The sequence below is a fragment of the Fundulus heteroclitus genome, chromosome 3, assembly GCF_011125445.2.
Source record: "Fundulus heteroclitus isolate FHET01 chromosome 3, MU-UCD_Fhet_4.1, whole genome shotgun sequence".
Taxonomy (NCBI): Eukaryota; Metazoa; Chordata; class Actinopteri; order Cyprinodontiformes; family Fundulidae; genus Fundulus; species Fundulus heteroclitus.
In genome coordinates, this window is record NC_046363.1 from 40072706 (window position 1) to 40098257 (window position 25552).

The following is a 25552-nucleotide window of genomic DNA, read 5'->3' on the forward strand; positions in this document are numbered from 1 at the left end:
ATTTGGTCCTGGTAGACCAAGGAAGACATCAAAGCCTCAAGGCACAAAACTTAAAGCAATATCTCTCTAAAACCGAAAATATACAACAAAACAAATGAGGAACGAATGGGAGGAAACTGGAGTCAACGTCTGTGACCGCACTGTAAGAGACCGCCTAAAGGAAAGGGGATTTACATACAGAAAAGCTAAACGAAAGCCATCATTAACACCTAAACAGAAAAAAAACAAGGTTACAATGGGCTAAGGAAAAGCTGTGGATGACTGGATGAAAGTCATATTCAGTGATGAATCTCAAATCTGCATTGGGCAAGGTGATGATGCTGGAACTTTTTTTTGTTGCCGTTCCAATGAGACTTATAAAGATGACTCCCTGAAGAGAACATGCAAATTTCCACAGTCAAGGCATTGGGGAGATGGCTGTCATTACATCTTCAATACATGCACAAGTTTACATTAAGATTTTGGACACTTTTCTTATCCCATCAATTGAAAGGATATTTGGGGATGATTAAATCTTTTTTCAAGATAATAATGCAGCTTGCCATAGAGCAAAAACTGTGAAAACATTCCTTGAAAAAAGACACATAAGGTCAATGTCATGGCCTGCAAATAGTCCGGACATTAATCCAATTGAAAATGTTTGATGGAAGTTGAAGAAAATGGTTCATGACAAGGCTCCAGCCTGCAAAGCCTATCTGGCAACAGCAATCAGAGAAAGTTGATGAAGAGTACACTTTGTCCCTCATTAAGTCCATGCCTCAGAGACTGCAACCTGTTATAAAAGCCAGAGGTGGTGCAACAAAATACTAGTAATGTGTTGGAGCGTTCCTTTGTTTTTCATAATTCCATAATTTTTTCTTAAGAATTTAGTGCTTCCATATTTTTTTCCCTCGGCTTGGTCTAAAAAAGTAATCGTTAGTTGCTGCCACATTTTTTTTCTTGATTTCTTTTAGTGTTTCTTAAAGCCAGACAGTTGCCATTTGAAATGACTTTAGTTTTGTGTCATGTCTATGATTTGTTTTTTTTTTTTCTACAAATTTAGACAACTGAATGAACATCCTCGGAGGCCGGTGATTCCATGATTTTTGCCAGGGTTTGTAGGCTGTTGTCCCGATGGAGGTGTTTTGTTTCTATAGTGGGAAGACTAATCCTGATTTGTGTTGTGGCTCAACATGTGGCTCATGTTGATGAGGAAGTTTTATATTTTGGTCTTAGTGAATCCTTTTGGTCTGTGACTTGTTTTTTTAGTTGTCTTTGCTGCAAACCTGGCTCTTTAATTTGCAATTAACCTCCTATTTTCTTACAGGTTCTCCACATGTTTTTAAGTTACTTTATTTTTGTAAATAAAAGAGCATCAAAGTTATCAACCTTCCTGCCGAGTCTTCTTCTCTGGGCTGTTATTGTTATGCACCCCATATACTCATAGTCGGCCTTTGGGGAATGTAACAGGTTTCATTCTTGGTGATTCTTGGGCTGCTCCTGGAAATCCTATCTGATGTAAATCATGATAAGAGTTTTGGGTCAGAGTCCTAAAATTGGGACACAAATGGATGTTCCAGCGAGACCTCATTTACAGATAATGTTTAATAGCTGTGTATGTTAATTGCACTTCATCCTCTAAAAAAGGGATTCAAATAAATTATTACAATTTTTAAATTAACATAATATACATGCAGATGATTGTATGTAAAGATTGTATGTAAACTTCTTTTTGGAACTGTTGGTTGTGCAGGGATCTACAGAAACAAGCTTAAACAGGGAGAACAAGTTTGTTTTCATTGTTTCAGTCAACTCACTAAACCAGAAAGCCAAGTACTAAAGATGTCTACAGAAACATAAACCCTAATGGTGATATCCTCAAGTACAATGTTCATTAGCATAAATCAATTAGGCTCAGTTATATATAACTCCTGTACCCCCTCCAAATTGCCTAAAAATTTCAGAGACCAGGTGTGGCTCAATCTCCTAAACTGTAACTTCTGGAATCATTGTTCAGTGTAAAATCTTTTTTTCTGCATCAAGCCAGATGGGAACAATGCAGACATCCTCATTAATTTTCGTTTTGGATTCCTAAAACCCAAAAGGACAGAATAGTTTGCACAAAACTGTGTTCCAAGGTTAACGATGGGCTACAATCACATGCACAGAGGATTTGCAGCGCTCCATTTAAAGCCTCATTTGGTTTGCAGTGAGTATTCAAGCATCTCTTACCAAGAGGACCAGTTGCTCTGTTGCTTTGGGCAGACTACGGCAAATGACAAAATACCCCATTGCACTGCAAGTGGGTCTACCAGCCACAGAGAGGGATTTGGCAGGAAATGGGCAAAACTCATCTACAGGCTAATATTGGTCTCTTAGTCTGAACATTATCACTGCAAAAACTGACCTAAAAATAAGTAAAATGTTGTTAAAATGTGTGTTTTTGTCCTTGATTTGAACAGGTAAATTATATTATGAGTATTTTGACCCCTAAAACAAGATATTTTGACATACTGCACTTGAAATAAGACGATGGAGTTGAGTTATTCCTATTTTAAGTGCAAAAATCTTATTCCATAGGCAGACCATCTTCTTTACCTGCTCAAATCAAGGACAGATACACTCAATTTAAGAAAATTGTGTAATGTTCTGTTCTGGTTCATGATGTTGTTGTTGTTTTGGTTAAGTTAACTTTCCTGCCTTAGGGTTTATTTCTGTTTCTAGTATTGTATTGGATTCATGTTTAGCCTTCACTGTTTTAGTTATCTGGTTTTCTCTTTTTGGCTATTTTTGCTCTGTAGTTGGTCATCTTAGTTTCTGTCCCATCAGCCTCTCTGTTACTTCCCCTTCCTTGATCACTCTCACCTGTTCCTAGTTAATCAGAAGTCACTTAGTTTCACCTGTCCATCTGTCTATTTAAACCCTCCTCAGTTTTCTGTTTGTTGCTGGAACTTCTCACACACGTCATTGGTAAGAGCCCTTCAGCTTTTGTATGTATTCTGAGTACCTGACCAGTTCCTCTATTTTTTTAGTTCTGTCCCAGTTTTTGTTGTCAACTGGATGTTTGCTCTGTGCACCTTTTTGGATAGTTTTTTGTCTGCCTTCCTGACCCATCATCTCCTTAATAAATCCCATCAAGTATTATTTTTGTGTCTGGCTGAATACCGGGTTCATCTCCTCCAGTTCATGACAAATTGTACTTATTTTTAGTTCTGCTTTTGCAGTGCAGGTATCTTTCTATGCAAGGGGGATATATATATATATATATATATATATATATATATATATATATATATATATATATATATATATATATATATATATATATATATATATATATATATATATGAGATTTTGTCATGCCTCTAGTTAATCGCTTTTTAACACAGTAGGCTGACAGGAAGGAGGATGGAAGAGGGGGAGGGACATGCAGCAAAAGACCACAGGTCAGAGTTATACCCAGGAAGATCGCGTCGAAGACTAAAGCCTCTGTACATGGGTGCTCTACCCGCTGCGCCACCAGCATGTCAGAAATATTTTATTTCTGCGTGGATTTGTGGTTTAATATTTAGTATTCAACCAATTAAACATGCTAGATTCAGTAATTAGACAAATTCTACTGTGGTATGCCCCAATTCAACCCGAACAGACAGAAGAGGCCATTAGAGAGATTTATTGTCATAAATCAGTAAAAAGTCCTTGATGCTCGAACCCCGGCAGAAGGTGTGAAAGCTGCAAATGGCTATGATCATGGATGATCATTTTAGGATTAGGATTAGTGAAGTCTGCCCCCCCCCCCTCCCCCACGGGGTCCGGAGACTGGTGATGGAAGCAAGCGGGCAGAAGGAAGCCTGGAGGAGCTTGAGAGCCTGAAGGAGGAGATGGGATGGAGATGGGTTGAAGCACAGCTGAAGAGTAGGAGAATCCATGGATGGAGGGCTTCGTAACCAGCATTAGGTCATCAGGGAGGTGAAGTTAGTTTAAATAAACACGTGTTTGAAGGAAATAATGTTCATTGTGAATCATTTAACTGTATCTTGACTTTGTATGTTGAGTCCCTTTGAGAGCCCTATTGGTCTGTATTCCTTTGGTTTGACTGTTAGAGACACAAGGTCTTGGTGATTTTATTTTGATAAAAGGAAATGCTGATTAAAATTGAAGCTCCATGGCAAAGTTCAGTTGGCAAACTTACTTTATAGGTTTGCCAACTGAATTTAGGAAATCAGTCAATGAAGTGCATAATTTCAATAACATGCATCCTCCTCATTTTTGTCTATCCCCAGATTCACTTTTTATCTATCAACCATTGTTTTATATATTTATACATCCCTTAGTTTACTTGTACCTACTAATACTCTTGGAACAAATATAGATTTATTCCTACCTGAGCCTGCTTCTGAGACAAATTACAGCCTTGGTCACTTTCCTCTGTAAGAGTGAGAGTGTCTAACAGGCTAACTGTGTAAGCTATGTAAGAAAGATAGAAAAAAACAAATTCATGTGTGTGTGCGAGTCTTTCTTGGCAGGTAAGCAACATCTTATCTTTATGCAGTTCAGTAAAATGAGCAAATTCAGTGCTAGCAGTTCAAACACTGGCCGTCCATGGAAATTGTTGTTATAACTACTTCGTCTTAGCTTATATCGCTTTTATTTGGCCCAGAAAAACACATTGCAAACTGAACTTTTGTAATCAATTTATCTTTCCCAGCTTTAGCCCGAAAGTCCAGCTTGTTTAGCGCATTTTAACACATTAAAACAGACTAACCTCTTATTCACTTACATACATCCTGATGTGGGTGGCTTTTTGGATTTGTCAACCGAATTAAAATGTTGTTACACAGAAAGCAAAGTCATTATTTCTTATCAATTAATGTTTGCTCAGGTAGTTGTGCATGGCTGTCTACCAGAACTGTGTCTCCTAAATAAAGCCATCAATTAATTACCATTGAGATTACCAATAGTTTCCATTTGTAGCTCTTATAAATAACCGCACAGGTAAGCAATAATAAGAGTTACATAGAAAATTATGCTACAATACCTATCCTAATGTGTTTTTTTCTCTACTCTATAAAAACGTAGCATCTTGTGGCAACAGCCTCAGTCACCTGTCTACTCATGTTTGTCTTTCTTGATGGGCTGTACTGAAATCCAATTTCCCCCCTGGGGGACAAATAAAGCAATTAAATTAAATTTAATTCAATTCAGTCTTAATCTACCTTACTTGGATTCCCTTGTAATTCCTATTTGGAAGAGTTGCTAAAAGAAATGGTCCTTGGTGTCACATATTTATCCCCGGGCTAACAAGAAATGATTGGGATATTAACAAAAACTTCTTAGACAATCTGATAGACTTAAAAAATAAAATAAAGAATTAACATGAAAGGCCTCTGTGAGGTATTCTTATTTGAGGCTAAATAAACACAGAAATGGTTCAACAGAGAAAAAAAAGATAAAAAAAGAGAAAGTATCCAGCACCTTCTGGGGCCATCTCAGTCCTCAGACCTAAATTCCTCAAAAAAAAAAAAAAAAAAATCAATGAAGTGAACAGAAGAAAAGGGGTGCATGAAAGTGGAACCCAGGACTCTGTGAAATGTTAGAGGAGACGAGTGCTTTCCTTTTGGCAACTTGGGGTTGTCAGAAGTGTTAAATGTAAAGATGCCGGAAAGTGTGACACAAGGGATTAAGTAAAATAAATAAATAAATCTTAAAACAGCATGCTGTGGTTCCTCTGAATAAAGTTACTTAAAATAATGGTTGATTTCTGGAAAAGAAAAAAAAGAGCACTTGCCTCAGTGTCATTTCAACATCAACAGAATGATCAATTTGTTATGCAGTTTGTGCATAAATGTAATTGCATCGTATTTGTGGAGCTATGGAATTAGACAGTTCTGATCTTCCCTTTATAGCATCAATACCATACGCCTCATAACTCACTGTTTGAGAAGGATATTTTTAAAACTGCTATTATACAATGTTGTTGTCACACCATAGGATATGAAATGTTGCCTAATGGCTGATGACAACAGGCCTGTCCCCCCAGCTTGACAGCGCCGCTCTCTTGGACTCCATGGAATCCGGTGACATTTCAGTGGATTGTTTATCCCAGAAATGCTTTTCCCACTGCAGGAGAAAAAAACAAGATAGGTCAACAAAATCCGCTGGGCTGGAGGAGTGATAAAGCTCTGCTTTTCACAGCGAGTGCCGTTGCTCTGAACAAAAAAAAAAAAATGGAAAAAGAATTTCAAGCTCTGCCTGAGAGCGACGGGGGGTTGTCTTAGAAACCTATTAACATATGAATCAGTAGAATATGACCAGTCATCAGTGAGTGAAATATGTGATGAATCACAGGGGGCCGCTAACGACATGGGAAAAAAAAACTGAAGTTGAAAAAAACCTTAGAAACAACATTTGAGAGAAAAAAAACTTATGTTATACAAAGGGCACATTTGCTATGTACTTTATTGTGTACAAATTACATATATAATTTAAATAGTACGGGAGCGCTTCATCCAGTCTAACCATGGGTGAGCTATGCCACAAAGAAGACTGGCCAAATAATTCAGAGTGTGAAGCTGGTAGAGCTGTGGTTGCACTCAAAGTTGGTTCTACAAAGTATTCAACAAACTTTTCAGAGTTTTATTTGTAGTTACTTTTGAAAACCGTGTATCAATTTACCTTTCACCTCACTGTTGTCCTCCATATTGGACTAAGAAATAACATTTCTGTCATTAAAGTCTGTGTTTATAACGTTAAAAGAACGAAAAGTTTGAGGTGTGTGCATGCATACTTTCTGGACTGCAGACTGTAGACTGTCTTGTTTTGCTCGGTCATACACCCCCCCCCCCCTGTTTTCTCTGTGTCAAATATGCACATCACTCTTCTCAAAGGAGTGTCTTTTCTCCTTGAGCTGACTCTTGCCGTGATTGTCTTGCAGCCTGCCTCCTTTCTGCTGCTTTCTGGGCTGGCTGGGTGTGTTCCACCTCTCTGCTCTGCTCCACTGATCAGTGGAAGTTGTTTCACCTGCGCTCACCCTGATTAGCTCTGTATGAGTGTCACTTGCTAATCTGCCTATTTATACCTGCCTCCCACAGCCAGCCGGTGCCAGATTGAATGAATCCTTGCCATGTGTGAGCTACTTTCCAGCCAAGTGTACACTGCCTGCTCTGACTTTCTGCTCACCCTGCCCTCTCTGGATCTCCATCCCAGTGCTCGTGTGCGCCACCTGCCTTCCTGTGTGGACTTTATGCTCACCCTGCCCTCGCTGGACCTCATCTGCTTTTTGCTCAGGTCACGAGATTTGACTGTCTCTGGTTCTAATTCCTCTCTTGCCCCTTTGGACTGTGTTTTGAGGATCAGCTGCACATCTGTCCATACTCTTGCCTGTTCAGCCTGTGATATCACCATCTTTTACAATAAACCTCGTAAGCATAACAACATGTCCAGCTGAATAATCGAGTACTCTGTCTCTATTTAGTACTTTACACTGAAAAGCTGCCTCTTCTGAATTGTGACATGCATTTCATCAGCTGGCTTGCTTCACCAATGTAGAGGTTCAACTACTTCTTGAAGCACTATATTGCATGAACCCGTACGCTTGTGTTTGGATGTTTTATAGTCTTGTGTGAGAACCAGTCTGTCTGCAAGTGTTGTTAGGTTTGAAATTCAACTGAATATTGTGCCAGGAGAATTTCCCGTGTTTCTCATTATTGAATGAAAATGTCCACTATTCAAACATCTACATTGGGTGAAACAAGAGAGCAGCTAGAGAAATGACACAACCAGGCAGAGCCAGTTTTTTGGGTCAAGACTCAGACAATCTATAACAATGTTTTAGAATGCATTTTTTTATACACAAGTATCTTGTTTAGATGACAATTAAATTTTATTTATATAATGCCAATTCACAACACATAGAATCTTGAGGCACTTTACAAAGTCAAATTCCATCAGATCCTCCAGGTTGGTGAGAAAGTTTCCTCTCTAAGGAAACCCAGCAGGTTGCATCAAGTCTCTCCAAGCAGCATTCACTCCTCCTGAAAGAGCGTAGAGCCACAGTGGACAGTCGTCTGCATTGTTGATGGCTTTGCAGCAATCCCCTCATACTGAGCATGCATGAAGCGACAGTGGAGAGGAAAACTCCCCTTTAACAGGGAGGAGAACCTCCAGCAGAACCAGAACCAGAACCAGGCTCAGTGTGAACGCTCATCTGCCTCGACCCACTGGGGCTTAGAGAAGACAGAGCAGAGACACAGAAAGCTCAGAAGCTCACATTGACCCAGGAGTACTTTCTATGTTATATGGTAATAGTGGATGATCTGCCAAAAAGGAAAGTTTTAAGATTAGTCTTAAAAGTAGACGGGGTGTCTGCCTCACGGACCAAAACTGGGAGTTGGTTCCACAGGAGAGGAGCCTGATAACTAAAGGATCTGCCTCCCATTCTACTTTTAGAGACTCTAGGAACCACCAGCAGACCTGCAGTCTGAGAGCGAAGTGCTCTGTTAGGAACATACGGGGTAATCAGAGCTCTGATATATGATGGAGCTTGATTATTAAGGGCTTTATACGTGAGGAGGATAATTTTAAATTCTATTCTTGATTTAACAGGAAGCCAATGAAGGGAAGCTAAAAGTGAAGAAATATGATCCCTCTTGTTGATTTTCATCAGAAACTCTTGCTGCAGCATTTTGGATCAGCTGAAGACTTCAAACTGCATTTTGTGGACTTCCTGATAGTAAAGAATTACAATAGTCCAGCCTTGAAGTAACAAATGCATGGACTAGTTTTTCAGCGACATTCCAGAACAGAATGTTTCTAATTTTGCCAATATTACCGGAGGTGAAAAGAAAAGCTGTTGATTATGGGATTTAAATGACATGTCTTGGTCAAATTGCATACACAGTTCTTTATATGATCATGTTGTGCAATAATAGATTTGGTTGGGCTGTGAATAATTATTATTAGGTGCCAAAGGCAATTAACAAATTGAGTCATTTTAATTACATTTTCCTAGTCAGTGCACTACCTGATTATCAGAGATCAATAGCCAAACAGCTCAGTCTTTGCAGCTTATGGTTTTATGAATATCTGCTTAGTGAGGTGCGGTATTATAGAACAATAGACGGAGTGAATTCACTTACTGGTATTCTCAGCAGGCCCTGCACACACATGCAGAATAAACACAAACAGCTTCTCTTCAAATACAAGAATTTTTTAACACAAAACTTCAACTTCAAGGTAAAAAAACTTCGGGCAACAAACTCATTAACTAGACTAGTAAAATTCAACTAAACTACTAAAGTAAAACCGAAAAGAATGAAGAAAACAAATAAACTATTGGAAAAAAGGAAACGATTAATTAAACTGAAACCAATAAATCAGTCAATCAAGTGTTGTTTATACTGGGATTAAGGCAAAATAAGCTTTAAAACTGAATGGGAATTACAATCGATTCAAACAATTTGTTCATGATGCAAAACAGAAGGAAAAACTTTTTTTTACTGTTTTAAAATTCATTTATGTGGAATTGGAGATCAATTTTTAGAAAATCTTGGTAAGTGATGGACTACTGAGATGGTGGCTTAAAACAGATATGGACTATATGCCAGATTCAGGCAGAAAGTGGCTTTTAGAGACATTTGAATCACCTGACAGAAACATTGGTAGAAGTCAGTATTTGATGCAAATGTAGCCTGGCCAGCCAGACTGGTAGGCCGCGGCGTATCAGTCATGCATACGTGGACTGATACAGTGTGTATACGCCGCATCAGTCTGGTAAGGAGGTGATAGAGCCCCATTTCAAAGACGGGACTAACGGGGTCGCCGTCATCCGGTTAGAACCAATGTTTCCTTTGAAACATATAATGCCATCGAGCAAACTCTCCAGTGAACAATTTTGTGTCGCTTTTATGTAAAAAACAAAAATCTGAGGATACATGTTGTACTCAGATGTACTTTCTTCATTTTCCAAGGCGCCAAGCAACAGAAATCTCCAGAAGCATCTTGACTGTTCTGCTAGTAGTAAAGCGCTGCTGCATTATGGGTAATTCTGCCGCTGAGAGTGACTTATCGTAAAGTCCCGCCTCCCGCACTGTGATTGGTCCGGTCTGTTTTGGGACGGAGGGAATGGAGCCTTACCAGACTGACTTGCTGTGTTAGTCAGTCTGGCTGGCCAGGCTAATGCAAATGTCTCTCTGATAGGTAACTAATTTCAATCTTTACCACATGGTAGTGAATAAGGTTGGATGGTGAACATGTTCGCTTGGTGTTTAATCTCTTAGTATAAGATGAAATAATGTTACTAGAATAAAATCCTTAGTAATTACGCTGGCCTTTAACTTTGCCTCTGGTTTTCTGCCTAAATGAGAATATGCTTAAGTTGGTTGTTTATGTCATTTCTAGTTTCATGTTCCAACTTCAGCCGGTCTTTATTTATTTTGGTCTATAAGTCAAACTGCCTGTTTTCCTTTCAATCGTCTGCCTCGCTTTATAAAATAAATAAATAAATAAATAAATGACTACACAATGCAAAAATTATGAAAGATTAAAATTTGTAAAATAGTTTTTGCCCAAATTGCTTTGACAGTCTATGACTGGAATTGTTTTAGGAGGGTACGTCCACTTTGGTTTTGGCCATTACCGATAACTTTAGGGATGACCTAACAAAGGTTTTTGCTAAATGAAGATAACCACAGAGTTATCTGCTAAGGTAAGATGCCCAGTGCCTAAAACCTTTGATCAGAAGCTCACCTTAAAAACTCTGAAATACTCTTTTCAAAATCTGCTGTTACAAAACAAAAGTATCAATGAATGCAACTTGTGAAAGATAGTTGTTAATATAACGTAAATCTAATAATAATTTAAAAGAATTACATGTTGCATCACATATGTATCATTTGTTACTTTCTGTCTACAGCCTGCTCACATATAGTGTTAAAACTAAACACACTGAGCACAAGCAACCTCAGTAGAAAGACTAAAAGAGGCAGGTGAATGCCTCCTATTTTCAGCCCGACACCCTTTCTCACTCAGCCGACAGGCAACAAGGTGATCTTGGTGACAAAGGCAAGGCGTTAGGTTAGAGGATGAATGGATGGGGCTGAGGAGCTGACGCTAACCCACCACTGTGGTCTGTCAGGCCATTATCAATGCCGCTGAGCTGCATTTGTGGGCGCAACAGGGAGGGCACGGGGATAAGAAAGACAGTGACAGACTAACCGCAGGGAACTAGAATGAAGGCAACGAGAAGATGAGGAGAGCTGCGGATGGATGATGATAGAAAAGGTCGCTGATCCAGTGGATTGCAAAACATGCCGGGTCGAAACATACAGTCTGTCCCCCTTGCTGCCTAGATGTCGTATGCACAGTAATGAAGTTAAATTAGGGCACATTAGCATTTGCAAAATAGGGGCGCACCAGTGGCCAGAAGAAAAGAGAGCAACAAAGGAAGGTCTACAGGTGATTGACAGAGAGCACAGGACGCAGTGCTGGCTCAGTCAATCAATAAGCCCTTTCCTCTTGGGTCGAAACCTCCTCACCAGCCTCATCAGCCGCTTCCATCTCCACCCCGACAGTGGTCTCTTTTCATGTGTCATCGCTGTGAAAGGGAAAGTCACCTTCTTCTGTCGTTTAATGGGTTTCCTTAATAATGGGCAAATCTGGAAGCAACAAAGGAGATTCACTTTTCATTCTGTAATGGAGCCACTCAGACGGCGTGGAGATGCAGGTAGACTTGAAGATCAGGGCTTTCATTATTCACATTGTACATTTTTGGCTTTGGGGCAAGAGGACAGCACATAAAGCAAGCTTTTTAGACAGAGTACATGTTGAAAAGGACTGGTTCAGGTGAACTGTTGTTGATTTTAAATCTGGAAAAATGTGTCACACTGGGACATTTTTTTTTCGAATCTTACGTTTTTAAGATTTGCTAGCATTATGACTGTTTTCAATTGTGTATACTTGCAGATTTACTATGTGAGCAAGTACTGACTGCATCTAAGTCTATTTTTCATTGTTATTTATTTAAGATTGCGATGCGGCATCTGTAATCATCCAAACAGATCAAGTGCTGTTGCCCTTTTACTTTTATAACCTTTAAACAAGAACATCTCCTAAAGCTAAGAGCTCTATAAAATCAGACAATCAGATTTTAAATTCATAGAATCAAGGAACAAAGACTTTGGGGCATTTCTTTGTGAAATTCTATACGTTTGTTTCAAATTTAGTGTTTAGACAAAAAGAGACGCAAACTGCGATGCTGCAGTGTGTGCTGTAGCGCAGCAGGAGTGGATGTGAACAGGGATTTGGCACGCTTGGTGACAAACCGAGCGGTACATTCCTTAGTGAAATAATCATATATATAGAGAGAGACTTTTAAAATACTAATCTTTAACACCTGAACATACATGTTGTATTTTAGATTTTTTTTATTTTTATTCACTGTTTTGTTCTTGTGCATTTAAGTTGCACACTCGCTGGGTTCAAAATACCCCAAGTTTCAGTCGGTGGTCAAATTCATGCAGGTTTGGATTTGTGTGCAGTGAATTATCAGCGATGGTTATTTTACTATTAGTAGACAGAGGTTATGGCTGCACAATATAATAATAATTATATTAATACTATTTCTGAAAATGTAACAACGATATTGATCATGATTAACCTACATATGTCCTGGCACTTTTTTCACTTTACCATTACACATTATTCCTACCAGTTTGGACATCTCAGCCACTTAAAATAAATCTAAGTTCATATTTGAGTAGTTTAGTTCTAGTAGAAGTAGTTGTTTAATTATAGTAGTTTGTTTCTAGCAGAACAATGTGCTATTACCATGAGTTTGCTGAAAATGTAAATAGATGTTTGGTGTAGGGCTGGGCGATATGGCTTAAAAGTAAAATGTAAAATTTTATCATACCAAATCCGATTAATCGATTTGTTTTCCTTCTTTTTATTTTCCAAAAAGAGATTAAAGAAATTATTTTAAAAATGTGCTTTTGTGCTTTTAATTGAAGCATTTCGTCTGGGAGTTGACCTGAATTCAATCTGCAGCTAAATATAAGCTGGGAAACATCCTTGTAAAACAAGATGGCGGCCCTCCCACTGTAAACAATAAAATATAACCAAATGTTTGCTGCTAGTGGTTTTACATAATGAGCTAAGAACAGGCTTCACTTCACTTCTATTTCAAATTAACTTAAAAAAATTGTAAATGAGTAAATTAAAGTGCCAGATATTATGGTTAAAAGAAAGTTTCCTCTTTACAACATTTTGACAAAATATTTTCCTAAACAATATATTCAGTATTGTTGCTATTCTCTTCACAGAAGACCAAAGAGTGCATTGGTAAAATAAAATCCCAATTTTCCAAAAAGGAAATCTTAAAAAATTATAAATTTGAATAGTAAGATGCACATCATCTGTTTAAGGTGACTTCAGCAGTTATAAACAACTCAAACTCAAAATGTTCATTTTAGTGGTCTCACAGATAGTCAGGCTCAGATTGTTGAGCAACAACTTGTAAGGTCAAGTCAAGCATAATTTATTTATGTAGCACATCTAAAAAACAACCACAGCTGAACAAAGTGTGTTTCATAATAAAGGTTCAACAACTAAACAATCAAAATAATTAGAAGTAGCACAACAAACACTTTGGTGAAGTAAGGTACCGTGGTAGAATTGGACAAATATCAACCAATTATTTGGAGACATTCTGCATTTAGAGAAGTACAAGTTTTTACTGTTGAAAATAAAAGCTTATTGGACACTTTTCTGACTGGAAACTGCTTTCATACAGGAAGTCTTTTGTTACAGAACAGTTAATGACTTACCCTAAATATTCACATGACAAAACCATTACAGACACATTTGTTGATATATTTATCATGATTTAGTGCTTCTGTTCTGTTGTTGCACCAAGAAGAAAGAAAAAAAGAAAAGAAACTGAAAGCTAAATTACTACTAATTACAGTCAAACATTCCCATTCCTCAATGGCTATCAAAACATCCAGCTCTTCATCGTATCATACAGGCACCATGTGTTTGTTCTATGTTTGCACCCTTTATTTAATTTAATTTGTCATTCATCCAATGCTGATAGGTAGTCTCATTCCACTTGTTCCATAAACGTTATTGCAAATAATACAGTTCATTATTGGCTGTTATTGAAAAGCACATTGCAATCTGCTCATCATAGCGCATGTGCAAAAGAGTTAATTTAGTAAATGAATGGTAAAGCTCTGATAAATAAATAAAGAACACACATTTGCATACTGTAATTGAATGTCACTCTTGGTTATTCTGCTCCTTCAGCTAATGGATGGGTCCCATCTACACCATAGGCTTACACAGAAAAGAAGACCAGGCACACGACGCAGCAGACAGCCACACACGGTTATCCCTCTTCATTAATCTATACAATATTGACAACAATACTCACAAGTGGAACGTGAGGACTCTGCATGCAAGCAGAATCTGCCTGATGTGCTGCACGCGCTCGGAGAACAACATGTCGCTTTGCTGTTAATCGATGGCACATTAAAAAGATTTATTTCACTCACCTCAGGAACACAAACAGAACGAACACGAATGAACGAAAACACAAAGTGATCTCTGCACCTACGGTCAGTGACGGCGACACATTGACCTTTTCACTTGAGATATGCAGTCGGTCTTTGCAATGAATCTGTCTATGCAAAGTCAAGCTAAGACTGTCAGGTGTTGACATTTTCTTATAAGATTCTTGTTTGTTCGATGCAAAAAAAAAAATGGCTACATTTAGTGTTAAGGAGAAAGAAACTGGTGATCTCCTAGCTTTAGTTAGTTCTAATTTAATCTTTAAATTATACATATATCTCATGTAACGTCACACATCCAGACACTCGTGCAGACAATTTGGTAAAGTGCAGTTCTCATTATTTCCCAAAAATCAGAAAATATGACCGACCACAAATGGAGGAGTTGAACCAACATAAACGTGGCAGCGCAGGAGGATGCATGCGTAGCTGCTGCTATTACATTTGGTTTGTAAGAATCCATTATTTCTTCTTTTAAAAAAACAACAAAATGATATTTTTTTTTACCAATGTCTGTATGATTTGATTGAATTTGACTTTGTAAAGTGCCTTGAGATGACATGTATTGTGAATTGGTGCTATATAAATACCGTTGAAGTGAATTATGCCTTGACTAGCTTCCCTTCTTGTGGTTTCTCATGACGCGTGCTGCTTACGTTTTAACTTGATACCGTGATTGGCTAAAACCAAGTGTTGCTTCGCCCAATCAGCTCAGAGAGTTCTGCTGAATGACCCTCCTTTCCCCAAACTGATTCAAACAGGAAGTCACCGATTTTGATTTAGAAATGCTGAAAACTTCTGTTACATAATAGCCTCCACTCTGAGGCAAATATATTGGAAAATGTGCCACTGCTACGGAATTAGCACAATGTCTATCTTATACAAAAATATAAAGACACTCTGTCTGCACTGATGAAAAAAAAGTGGCTTACCTCAGCATGCAAACCTCTTCAAGCAGCAATAAATGCTCTCCAACCTACTTTCTGATTATTCAGCTAATAAAGGTTTGGCCCTTGGGAAGCACTCAGACCGTGTTTAAAGACGATTCTTAGTGCAGCAACCCTACACTGACCAGGGTAGTTTTCTGGGGTATTTTTGCCCCTCTGCAGCATCCAAGGCCCTGCCAGAAAATGTGGGTTGAAGTCTACTCAGAAAACTAACCTAGTAGGGAGGTAGGATCTTTTTGCAAGACCCTAAACTAAACGTGAAAGATGCCAAACATTTTATCATTGGTTGAATTTATAGTTATTGTGATGCACAGACACAAGTGAAGACGTCAGGAACCTGGTGTGTGTGTGTGTGAGTGGTTTCTTCCTCCTTCTGGATGTTTCTGCAGGCTGGCATGTGCTGAGCTGCAACAGTCTGGAAGCACACCTTGGTGCAATTTCCTCAACCTGCCCCTGCTTTTTAAGGAGTGGGTTGGTAAACTTGCCTACATATTTACTGTATTTTTTTTCTGAAACGTTCTGGTAACCACAGCTGCCAAAGTTTTTTCAGTAAAAACAACAGAATTTTTTTTACAGTGTACCTGTGTCCTGCTGGTGTTCCCTGCATGCGGGTCAGAAGATTACCGCTCATTGTGTCTGAAGATACAGGACACAAGTGGCAAGGATTTTTTTTCCAAAAAGATTTACCAAGAATGAAGATTTTAAATCAGTTTCAGCTGCAGATATTTTCAACACCGAGGTTTAAATTCTAATTGAGGACTGTTTGTGTTCAGCTTCCTGACTCAAATGTACAATCTCTCAGAGGACTCGAATTAAAGTTAGTAAGCATAACTAAAGGGAGTTCCTGTATTTGAGATCTGACAATGTCTAGGGAAGGTGAGCAGCAGTTAGATGGAGCGAAGGATATTAAAAGGGTGATGTGCAAAATAGATAATAATCAGTTTAAAGAATGTTTACATTTTAATTTCAACATATTTAACGGATGCCTTCTCTGTACAGTTAGAAAGAATATTTAAATAAACTTCAGATAGATTTTCATAAGTCAACAGCTAAACAAATTATTTAAAACCTCTGGAATTTAAGAATGCAGAAAATGACGACTCCTCTGTAGAAGAAAACCAAGCTATGACAACGATAGCTAACATCTTTAGTCATGGATAGATAAATAAAACGAATTCTGAAATAATCTGAGAAAAAATTGTTTCTATTCTATGTAATAATAAAGATGAAGAGTAGCAGTGTCACAAAGACGCTTATTTAACAAACAAAAATGTCTTAATCCTCCTTATCTAGCTATCCATATTTTGCTCTAGAGCTGATCTTACTTTGCACAGTTTTTTTTATTTTATTTATTTATTTATTTATTTTTTTATTATAAGTGTACGGTATTTTTTCTTTACTTACCACATAGTCTCCTGTTCTTATTTTTTGCTTTAATATTTCTCACTTTTATGTGTATCTGCATTAATTAATAACGTGTAGCACTCTCCTTTCTGCACATTGTCCCTGGTTTCCTGTTTAGGAACGGAGGGACATTCAGCAGAACATTGTGAGCTGATTGGGTGAAGTGACACCTAGTGCCCGCCTACCAAAGGTTTGTTTTAGCCAATCACGGTATCAAATGACTGCTGTATGTCATAAGCAGCAGGCACCATGAGAAACCACAACCAACCATGAGAAACAAACTTGGTCAACTCTCACAGCCTTTTTATATTTCTCCATGTCCATGTGACCTACAAGATGTATGGCACTGTTGTCAGATACAGAAACCCATAAGCCAGTTTTGCACACAGTGCCCCATGTAGGACGGTCTTAGGGCAATTTATTTAGCAGTTTGTCTGTAAAGCTACACTTATGCTTAATCATCTTGTCAACAGCAGCAGGGCTGCCAACAGTAGCGGCCTGCTCATCTGTCTGTGAGTGGAGATGAAAGACCCACAAGGTAGCGACTCAGGGATGATATCACATGAAATAAAGGCCGTCTTAGTCCATGCATTGCACCAGTCGGTTTAAGTAAATGTCTTTTTGTCCTGTGAAAATCTATGAAAACTGGATTTGTCCACTAATCTATGAATACCTGCAGATACCCAGGACAGAACGATAAAAGTGGACATATCCGGACAACAGAAGACGCTTGGGGACCCTAAAATTGATGTAGATAAATCTTTAAACGAGTGAGCAGTATTGAAATGAATCATTGTTTCAGTGTTGAAAGAAGGAGCCGGTGGAAAAATAGAGATCCTGCAGTTGGACAGAGAACAGAGATGTCACAGCAAGGTCTTGTGTCAGCTAATCAGCTAAAAACCCTAAAAAAAAAGTTACCTCTCCACAGTGTGAAACCAGTGATGAGACTATTTATTTTACCAACAGACATGCTAGTTCTCAGTTTGCTGCCAATATTTTCTGGAAACCTTTTAAAACAGCATCGGATGGGTCTCCTCTAACATCCAAAACCTTGATGTTGCTTTGTGAAACTCGAAAGGTCTCTAAATAGTCAACTGCATCTTTCTTTTAAAGGAGGGAAAACATTTAGGGGACTTCTAAATCACTGACTCGCAGCTCTCTGCAGCCTCACTGTCGTCAGGATCCACTCTCACCAATTGCCTTGAAGAGGAAAGAGAGTGGATGGACTCCAATTTTCACCGACTAACCACCTCCCAAACAGAAGCCACGCTAGTCGGCACCTCTCATGAGATTCAGTCAACCTCCATTTGAACAATAAACCCTCTTTGGCCAGAACATTCCCCTTTCTTCAACACTAACCTCGGTCTAAGATTTGACTCTCAGCCTCCATTTTGGGCAAGGCAAGACAATTCTCAGCATTTTCCTTGATGAAAAACAGAAGAAAAATAACATAAATCATTACTTTACAGGGTTATAATAAAGAAAAAGAAAGAAAAGTTGGACTACAGACTGAAATTAAAGATTGTCGCAGTTAATAGTTTAAATAGATCAGCCAAAGGTGGTTCTAAACAAACTTTTAATTTTGATTTGAAGAAATTCATGGCTTCAATATTTTAGCAGTTTTCTGGAAGCTTGTTCCAGATTAGTGAATCATAAAACTAAACGCTGCTTCTCCATGTTCGGGGTTGATTTTGGGGATGCAGAAATGACTTGAACCAGACGACCTGAGTGATCTGGATGCTTGATAGAACAGCAAGTCTGTGATGTATTTAGGTGCTCAACCATCCAGTGACATAGACAAAGAGAAGTGTTTTTAAGTCTATTCTCTGAGATAAAGGTAACCAGTGTAAGGACTTCAGAACCGGGTGATGTGCTCTACTTTCTTAGTCTTAGTGAGGATGTGATCGACTTTTTAGGCATACCTGTGAAAACACCGTTGCAGTGATCAATTCCACTAAAGATAAATGCATAGATTAGTTTTTCTAGGTCCTGTTGAGAGAACATTAGTCCTTTAATCTTGGAAATGTTCTTCAGGTGGTAAAAAACTGACTTTGTAATTGTCTTTATGTGACTATGAGGTTCAGATCTGAGTCCATCACTACACCCAGATCTCAGGTCTGATCTTTAGTTTGTCATTGTAATAACCTAAGATGAGTGCTGACTCTTGGTTGTTCATCCTTTGGTCCAAAAATAATGACTTCAGTTTTGTTTTTTATTAAACTGAAGAAAATTATGGCACATCCACTCACTGATTTTTGTTTTGAAGTTTTCTTTTTAAATGGAAAGAGGCATATGCTCGCGAGAGTCCTCATTCATTTTACAAGGAGAACCAAGTTCTGCAAACCCTAATTCTAATAAATAGGAAAAGATCATCTTCATTTGCAAGACAGCTTGTTGAAAAGGTGTCGTGTCCTCTAATTAATGTCTCTAAAATGTCAGCACAATTTTAGTTTGGAAAGTGGCATCTAAAAAAAATGAGCCACAAGACATCTGGGAGAGCGTACTTCAGACAGACGAGAACATCTGTCTGAAGAACAAGTATGACCATAATGCACAGCACCATCTTTAGAGAAAATCGTAATGAACATAAACTTTTTTTAACCATTGTCAAGCATGATGGTGGCGCTGTGGCTATTTAGGCTTCTTTCATAGCCAAAGGAGCAGTTTAAAGTCATTGAAACCATGAACTATTAGTATTAGTATTATTATTAGTCAAATTTTAAGTCGTCTGCCAGTTAAAGCTTGGCCACAACTGGATCGTAAATAGGACAATGATTTCAAGTGTAGTAACATAGAGAAAACTGAAAATGAAAAAGAAATTAAATTGCAAAGCGGATATATAAATCCAGACTTCAACCTGATTGTAATCCAATGTGAGTTTGGTTGTATATTGTTGTTATTTTCTTTTTATGAAAGCAATTTTTCAACGACTAAGATGAAGTAGTCATACACCATTGACCTTCTGATTTAAAAAACAGAAGCTTTTCTAAAGCTGGAAAAGTGAATATACTATATATCCTAATCAGTAGCAAAAGCATAATGAAATGTCAAACAACAAGGAGGTAAAGAAGAGTAAAAAGAAATACAGTGAGGACTGGGTTCTTTCAGTTCGTAGACTTGTGACCCACCAAACCATGTGGGTCCTTCTCCCCTCGCTGTCGCCCCAAATATGTTTCTGTAAACAGTGTCGAGTGAGAAACAAGTGCAATCCTGTCACTTCCAATAAGATAGCAGTTAGCCACATAGGGAGCTCTGCTAAGGACTTCAGGACTTCATTAACAACGGGTCAAACTGCATTACGCTCAGACATCCAGATCATTACATTTAAATAGGCTGGATTGTCCATGACACATGGAAAACACATGTCAGTGGAAGGCAAATAAGACCTCAGCCAGCCATGCAATCCTCTCTGAGAAGCATTTTCTTCCCAGATAACAGGCTTAATGTCCTGATTCAAGAACAGTCGTGAGCATTTGCACAAACGCGTTACCTGGCGAAACTGCTGAGCATTTTTAATTTGCTGCCAAACCCCGAGGACAGGGGTTCTTTATAAGTTTAATGTGATCAAATGTCACAGAAGCTGGCTGAAACTCTGGAGAGATCAGTCAAACTGAGAGGATGAGACAAAATAAAAAAAAATGTGGGTAAGATACAACAAAGTTTTCAGAACTACAATAAATTAACAACTCTAAAAATAAATTTTTAGGCTAATTTATTTCTAAGACAGCAGACATTCCTTTTAAGTAATTAAATGATCCATGATGTTTCTGCTATAACTTTGTTTAAAGAGTTTAGTTAAAAAACATATTCCTGTAAATTTACACGTTTACACCGGCATGAAGAATTTGGCTTCATTGATAACAGAAATAAACTAGAAAAATTTCTGAAGAAATTTAGCAAGGCGCCTGCCACTTGGTGCGTACCGTACCGTCAGAAATAGCAACAGGAAGTAACACTGCAAATTTCAGGTTCCTACGGTCTTCACAGCCCCCGCAGCGGCCGTCGAAAGGTGCCATGTTAAGTCAATGGACCTCCTAGGAGCCTCTTGCTAGCAGCATTGTCATGGAGACTCACTGACAGCTGCAGCCCTCTCTCTGTCTGTAAAGGCAGAAGAACCCTGGCTAAGGAGAAATTGATAGGACCTTCCTAAAGCTATTTCCGTTAGCAACATGCTAACGGTTAGCCGCTAGCATGGCTGTGTTCAGTATCACCGGGTGATGTTACTCTGTTAGTTTGGTTGAAATCCTGTACTGAGAAGTGCCTAAAATGGGAGACAATCCTAAAATTCACCAAATCTGTCAAGCAGAAGTTTGTACAGGCTTCCTAGAGCTACTTCCGGTTAGCAACATGCTAACCGTTAGCCGCTAACATGGTTGTGTTTGGTATCACTGGGTTAGTGTACTCTGTTAGTTTGGTCCAAATCCTGTACTGGGATGAGCCTTAAATAGGGAGAAAAAACGTTGTTTATAACGTTGCCATGGTAACTGAAAATGGCGGGTGGTACAAAAAAATACTTCATGGGATCAGCACATATGTTTTAATATACACACTGTGGGGATTATAATACAAAACTCCAAATGTTCAATACCGGGAATCGATCCCACGACCTCTTGCATGCGAAGCCTGCACTCTCCATTTGAGCTATACTGTAGCACCATATATGGGCATGCATTACTGGGACCATAAGGGGTTTGGTCCCCCATTGAAAAGCATTGGATGTTTGACACCTCATAGCTTGGAGATGCTTTATGCCACGTAGCCCAAATTTCTTGTGGAGCTTTCTCTCTAAAGGAAGAACAAACTATGTGAAGCAGAAGTTGGTGAGACCTTCCTAGAGCTACTTCCGGTTAGCAACATGCTAACCGTTAGCCGCTAACAAGGTTGTGTTCAGTATCACCGGGTGATTGTACTCTGTCAGTTTGGTCCAAATCCTGTACTGGGAAGTGCCTCAAATAGGGGTGCCAATACTTAATGTCACCAAACGTGACCAATCTTCATGGGTCATATTGGCCTCCTTTAGCAACTCAGCCTCACTACATCTGGGCCCAGAACTCAACATTTGACCAAAATGATGTGTAGCACCATTTCCCACAGGTGGGTGGTGCTGTATTGGCCAATTGAGTCGTGTCTGGGAATCATGCCAGGTCCTGTTGGAAGCAAAGGCCCAGTAGGAAAGCATGTGACATCCAAAATGGCACAGAAAACTGACACATGGCTGAAAGTCACTTTAAAATTTTAAAATGTTAAGAGGAAGTGACTGTGCGAATTTCAGATTTCTACATTAATCACAGCCACTTCAGTGAGCAATGAAAGTTGCCATTCTATCTCAATGGAACGTCTCCCACTGGCCCTCAGAGTTCCGTCGTCATGGAAACTCACTGACACAGCTGCAGCGGGCCAGTCTAAAAAAGTGCAGACACTTGGTGTCCAAGTCTGCCTATTGGATTATAATGGAGAACTTTGCCTCGAACAATGCACGATTTCTCCGGAACCGTAAATGGTAGAGACGTAATTTTTTCTGTGTTTATTTCGTAAAGGATAGGGGAAGAAGACTTGCTATCGGTTTTTGCTGGAAAAAGTTTAATAAAGGCGTAAAAAATTATGATCTAAAGGACATTTTTATGAAATTTCAGAAATCCTCTGAAAATGATCCCGAACAAATCGCTCTGGCTAAAAAAGTATAAGAGATATCAAAATAATTCTTTCACTGTGAGTATCAGCAGGCTTTTGATGACCATGTAGCTCATTTTCATATTTTTACAAAAATCGGTGTAGGCACAGCGACGATGTAAAAAAGTGGATGATGTGGGAAAATGCAGCTCCAAAGCGATTTCAGGATTTTGCACATTCGCTACTCCCGAACAAATTGTTCCTGTGGAAAAACCGTAACAGTTATCCACAAAATTCCTGTTTTGTGAGTGCCAGAAGGGTTGGGACATCCATGTGTGAAAGTCTCATGTCTGTACATAAAACGGTTTAGGAGTAGCGACGATGCGAAAACATGTGATGTTTTGGATTTTCAGACCTCATTTTTCAAAACCGCTCCATAGGAAATGAATGGGGGAGGTTTCGGGTTTGTGTCGGTCTGAGGTGATTTGCGAAAAATCTATAAATGCCACACCAATGAGGGTTACATTTCCCGAATCCTGACAAAAATACCTACGTTTTGATGTATAATTTGTCTACGTAGAGGGTAAATTGAGCGAGTAAGGTCAAGTTGTTCGGAGTTTTGAAATCTTTGAAAACGCTAGAGTGGCCCACTCTAGCGGTTGGAGAATTCCGTCATTGACTTTCATTATAAACGATGATTTCGCTGATTTTTGGACATGAGATTTGAGGAGTAACTGTGAGGAGACGATAAAAGATATCCACATCCCGTTTTCACTTCTGAGTAGGTCACAGATATATCTACAAACTGGAAGTCAAACGGTGTTCGTAGGTGAAAGCACGACGACACAGTACAGCGTTGAAAATGGTCATTTGGAGGCTTTTTTGAGGCTTTCTTTCTACCCGACTCCATTCATTCCTATGGGTTTTTTTGGGGGTGGTTTTTCGCTAATTTTGTTGCCATGGTAACTTGAAACCCCAATCAAAGTAGTAGCACACTATTCCCGACTGAGCCGCACGTTTTGATACCTATGTTGCGGGGGTGCACGCCACGGTTCGGGCCACATTAAGCGTCAAACAATTAAGAATATTAATAACTAGAAAAATTTCTGAAGAAATTTAGCAAGGCGCCTGCCACTTGGTGCGTACCGTACCGTCAGAAATAGCAACAGGAAGCCACACTGCGAATTTCAGCTTCCTACGGTCTTCACAGCCCCCGCAACGGCCGTTGAAAGGTGCCATGTTAAGTCAATGGACCTCCTAGGAGCCTCTTGCTAGCAGCGTTGTCATGGAGACTCACTGACAGCTGCAGCCCTCTCTCTGTCTGTAAAGGCAGAAGAACTCTGGCTAAGCAGCAGTTGGTAGGACCTTCCTAAAGCTATTTCCGTTAGCAACATGCTAACGGTTAGCCGCTAGCATGGCTGTGTTCAGTATCACCGGGTGATGTTACTCTGTTAGTTTTGTTGAAATCCTGTACTGAGAAGTGCCTAAAAAGGGAGAAAATGCTAAAATTCACCAAATCTGTCAAGCAGAAGTTTGTACAGGCTTCCTAGAGCTACTTCCGGTTAGCAACATGCTAACCGTTAGCCGCTAACATGGTTGTGTTTGGTATCACTGGGTGAGTGTACTCTGTTAGTTTGGTCCAAATCCTGTACTGGGATGAGCCTTAAATAGGGAGAAAAAACGTCGTTTATAACGTTGCCATGGTAACTCAAAATGGCGGGTGGTACAAAAAATACTTCATGGGATCAGCACACATGTTTTGATATTCACACTGTGAGGATTATAATACAAAACTCCAAGTTTTCCATACCGGGAATCGATCCCACGACCTCTTGCATGCAAAGCCTGCACTTTCCATCTGTGCCACACTGTAGCGCCATATATGGGCATGCATTATTGGAAACATAAGTGGTTTGATCCAAAATGGCACAGAAAACTGACACATGGCTGAAAGTCACATGGAAATTTTAAAATGTTAAGAGGAAGTGACTGTGCGAATTTCAGATTTCTACATTAATCACAGCCACTGCAGTGAGCGATGAAAGTTGCCATTGTATCTCAATGGAGCGTCTAGCTCTGGCCCTCAGTGTTCCGTCGTCATGGAGACTCACTCACACACCTGCAGCGGCCGAAGTGCAGACACTTTGGTCACAATAAGTCCCATTGGATTATATTGGAGAACTTTGCCTCGAACAACGCACGATTTCTCCGGAACCGTAAATGGTAGAGACGTAATTTTTTCTGTGTTTATTTCGTAACGGATAGGGGAAGAAGACTTGCTATCGGTTTTTGCTGGAAAAAGTTTAATAAAGGCGTAAAAAATTATGATCTAAAGGACATTTTTATGAAATTTCAGAAATCCTCTGAAAATGATCCCGAACAAATCGCTCTGGCTAAAAAAGTATAAGAGATATGAAAATAATTCTTTCACTGTGAGTATCAGCAGGCTTTTGATGACCATGTAGCTCATTTTCATATTTTTACAAAAATCGGTGTAGGCACAGCGACGATGTAAAAAAGTGGATGATGTGGGAAAATGCAGCTCCAAAGCGATTTCAGGATTTTGCACATTCGCTACTCCCGAACAAATTGTTCCTGCGGAAAAACCGTAACAGTTATCCACAAAATTCCTTTTTTGTGAGTGCCAGAAGGGTTGGGACATTCATGTGTCAAAGTCTCATGTCTGTACATAAATCGGTTTAGGAGTAGCGACGATGCGAAAACATGTGATGTTTTGGATTTTTAGACGTCATTTTTCAAAACCGCTCCATAGGAAATGAATGGGGGAGGTTTCGGGTTTGTGTCGGTCTGAGGTGATTTGCGAAAAATCTATAAATGCCACACCAATGAGGGTTACATTTCCCAAATCCTGACAAAAACACCTACGTTTTGATGTATAATTTGTCTACGTAGAGTGAAAATTGAGCGAGTAAGGTCAAGTTGTTCGGAGTTTTGAAATCTTTAAAAAAGCTAGAGTGGCCCACTCTAGCGGTTGGAGAATTCCGTCATTGACTTTCATTGTAAACGATGATTTCGCTGATTTTC